General features: G+C 39.2%; 1 long non-coding RNA gene across 1 annotated transcript; it reads right to left on the reverse strand.

Annotated features, from left to right (window-relative positions):
• Positions 1–1,755: 1,755 nt before the first annotated feature.
• On the reverse strand, positions 1,756–2,915 carry LOC145125985 (uncharacterized). Its single transcript, XR_013716240.1, has 2 exons — positions 2,360–2,915; positions 1,756–2,247 (listed from the first exon to the last, which is right to left on the reverse strand). It is a non-coding gene; the product is annotated as an uncharacterized LOC145125985 (long non-coding RNA).
• Between the last annotated feature and the right edge of the window lie 964 nt (positions 2,916–3,879).

Consider the following 3,879-nt stretch of genomic DNA (forward strand, 5'->3'; position numbering starts at 1 on the left):
GTAGAGATCACTAGTGATCTTTTCGAAGGTTCTGCTGCAAGAAAACTGGTTATTAAAGATATTGACTAAGTGTGCAAATGAAGTAATAGAGTATGGGGGAACGTTTAGCATCCATTTGAGGGGTGATCCTGTAAGAGTCGAACCAAAGCCTTTGCATAGGCAAGATTCCTTCAAGTGCCCTGGGATGGGAATGATCTCCATCCTTTCTCTGTATTGGGCTATATGCTCTTCAGGATCTGTAGTTCCATCGTATAGCTTCATGCTGGGAGTTTGGAAGCGCTTACGAACTTCGGTATCGGCTATCGCGGGAGCAAATCTCGAGATCCTGCGGCTTGTAGGAGATGCTTCCGGCATTGGTTGGACCACTTTGGGTACACTGGAGATCATTTATGTTAATTGCTGAAGTTCCCTGGCCATGTTTAGGCTTATTCCTGCATCAACGTTAGTATAGTTAGTATTAATAGTATTGTTGTTTAAGAAGTTACTAGAATCAAGGTTTCTAGGAGTGTTGAAAGGCTCATTGAGATCATTGATCATGGACTCCCGGTTATCCATAGTTGCCCCCCAGGGTGACGCCACAGTGGTAGGAATCGTGTTCCTCTGGCGATTTTCTGAGGATCCTCCATTATCGAAGTCCAGGATCCTTGGTTACACAACTGTGGGCGTTGTTTCCTGGGATTTCTGAAATTCCGCCTTCATCCTCTCCATTTTTTTGAGTAGTGCTCTATTCTCCTCCTGTTGTTGGGTCACCTGCTGCGTCATTTTTCTCATCATAGCGAAAAGTTCTACAGTAGTGAATGAGGCAGTTGGATCCTGGAGCCCTGAGGATCCCAAACTTCCTAGATTAGCGATTGAGGGGGTGCTTTTCTTGGAAGTGTTAGGCGTTTTCCTTTGAGTAGGGGGCCCACTCGGAGGAGGTGGTAGGTTTTTGGTTGGAATGGAAGGAGCAGAGGATGAAGAGAGGATCGGTTGTGTGGACATGATTTTTTTTTAGGATTTTGAACACCACGGCCCCACGGTGGGCGCCAAATTGTTTTGGTAAAAAATTACACAAGTACTAATCAACCAAATTGAATGAGAGGCTGTGATGTTCAGATTGTGTAATAGCAAATGGTAAAAGAAAGCGACACAATGGTTTACAAGGAAAGCCCTTGATCCTTGCTAGGATCTCCGACACAAAACCTTGGGAGGTGATAACGATCACCTGCCTTGATGATTTTATTTATATAAAATGAAGATTACAGTGAGTTCTTAGTAAGAATGAGTAAAAAATTTCGTAGAGTAAGCTTAGACTAAAGAAAACAGTGTGTCGTGTGCAGATTACAAGTGTCAATTTATAGTCTAATCTAGCCAACAAGATGTCCGATATTTCCGGGATCCTCTATGACCAACTTCATGAACGTTATTTGACCAAGTATTCCGGGTCTTTAGCATAGTTGAGATGATTCTTCACTGAGAATTGGTCTTCCCTTGACTACTTCTGCACACATGTTAGTTATAGACAAAATATGACCATTATAAATATTAATAAAAATAATAACGGTACTTAGTCGGGATCCCGGGGTAGCTGAAGATCCGGGATATTTGAGGATCCTTGATATTGTAAGGATCCTGGCCCTAACAATAAGGCCATATACGATTTCTAAGAACCAATTTCAAACATGTGTTATAAGTTTGACTTCCTTGCACATTCAATACTCAATTCCTCCATATAATATAACCATACATATACAACCAACTAATAATACGAGAATATATGAGTTATGTGGGTATATAATAATTTTTCAAAGCATTAAAAAAATACATAAATGTATATAAATTTAGAAGAACCAACAATACAGAAAGCATTAAACAAATACACAAGCAATACATCACACTTATACACACATGAATCAATAAGTACAATGCACTCTCAAAATCCTTCCAAGATTTCCAAGTACCACAAATTCATCAAAAAGTCTTCCAAAATCTGAGTTAAGATCACATATAGGTGAGAATTTAATCATTCTCACCTTATTCCCACTTAAACTGTCGATCCCTATCTCTCCCTTTTTCTTAGATCGACTGTCAGAGTCCTCCACCGGAGGAGCTGTTTCTGGTAAAAACAAGAAGGGCAGCAGCCCCTTTTTCCTTCTTCTCTTCCTAACAATCAAAGCAAACAAACAGCCCCCCTGAATTCCATTGCTGCTGGTCCTACTTCTTCCTTCCCATCAAATTCACAACAGAGTGAATCCTTGCTTCCATTCCCTATTAAACACCAAAACCCAAACACCAAAGTTCATCCATTGTTGTCAATACACACACACACACACACAAAGGGAAGAACGAAAGAGATGCAGAAACAGCCCCACACACTTACCTTTTGGACAACAAACTACCATCCTCAGCTCCTCCACTGTTACGGGTCGCAGCTGCCTTCAATTTCGTCCCTCTCACCCTTGTTTTCGCCGGAACAAAAGAGAAACGAGGCAGCAGAGCTGCCGTCGTCGTCCGCTGCCACCAGCTCCATCCATTGCAGCCACCGCTTTTCTCCAGCTATCACCGGTGCCACTTCCATCGACCACCGCTGAAACTTCTCGTCGGAACCCTTCTTTCCCACTGATCGAACCCCTCACACCCTCGTTTTCCCCTTTCGTCGAGCAAAACCTCCGAAAACCTCATCTGCTTCGAAGCTATTGCTGCTTGCGACGCCTGGAATTCGCTCCCCGCAGCCGGACGAGAATAGGGAAGCCTCGCTGCTTCACCCACCTTCCCATTTGGCCTCGTTAAACCCCCGGAGACTCCTTACTCTTCGCGAATCAACCGAAGAAGTCGCGCCTACGAGACTTCCCGTTTCCTTCTCGTCGTCCTCGATTCGACTCCCTTCGTTCATCTGCTTCGTCGCCTTCATTCCATCTGCTGGAAGCTTTCGTGAATTCCCTTATTTGCCCGATCAAAACAAGAGACGGGGAATTAAAAAGCCGTTACCCATTTTGACTTCGACAAAATGACAAAATTACCCCCACTGTTAAAATCTTTATTTAAAATCAGTCTCAAACCCAATTATTGTTTAAAACAACCCCGCATTGGTAATTTGTTTACCAAAGCAGTCTTATTAGTTAAATTAAATTACCAAACAGCCCATACAGTTTAGCGAAGTTAAAAACAATACCTATAGTGTAAGTTTGCTACAAAACGGTCTCGAGAGTATTTCAAAGTTTAAGCATTGTGGATTGCGTTTTCTCACGTCAAGTTTCTCAAAGAATCCGAATTCGAACGATTGGAACCCACGTTTCAATTGTGAGTTTCTACAACCCCAATTTTACTGTTTTAATATTTGGAGGAGAATACATGCGTGTCTATTAAAGTTTGATGATTTTTAACTTTTATGTACAAAATAGCATCATACTTTATTATTGGTCAAATGTTTATGAAATAGCAATATAAAAATGTGATAAATTACGAGTAAATCTATTAAGTTAAAGTAGATTGTTAAAAAACGATATGTTTATACCTTATGTGAAATACAAATATAATTATTAAGAAAAATCACAAGATTATAAATAGATTGCTATAATAATACCAGTTGACATTATAATTCACAAAAATGATGATTTCATATATATAACTTAAAGTATCTCATGGAAGTATGAAAATATATAAAAATGACCCAAAATATTATTCGCGCAAAATAAAAATGAAAGTACATTGTCATAAATTTTGGAAAGACTAAGTTTATGAAATTATGTAATTATTAGTTAAAATTATCAAATTTAACTTTTAATATATAAGGTTGTGTAACAATGAATGGAAAATGTATTAATATATTTGTATATTAATTATAAAAATATAACTTAATTTACTAATTTATAGATTTTTATTGCAATAAATAACATGATC

This window comes from Lactuca virosa, chromosome 7, assembly GCF_052849685.1.
Source record: "Lactuca virosa cultivar CGN04683 chromosome 7, Lactuca_virosa_CGN04683_v6, whole genome shotgun sequence".
In the NCBI taxonomy this organism is placed as follows: domain Eukaryota; kingdom Viridiplantae; phylum Streptophyta; class Magnoliopsida; order Asterales; family Asteraceae; genus Lactuca; species Lactuca virosa.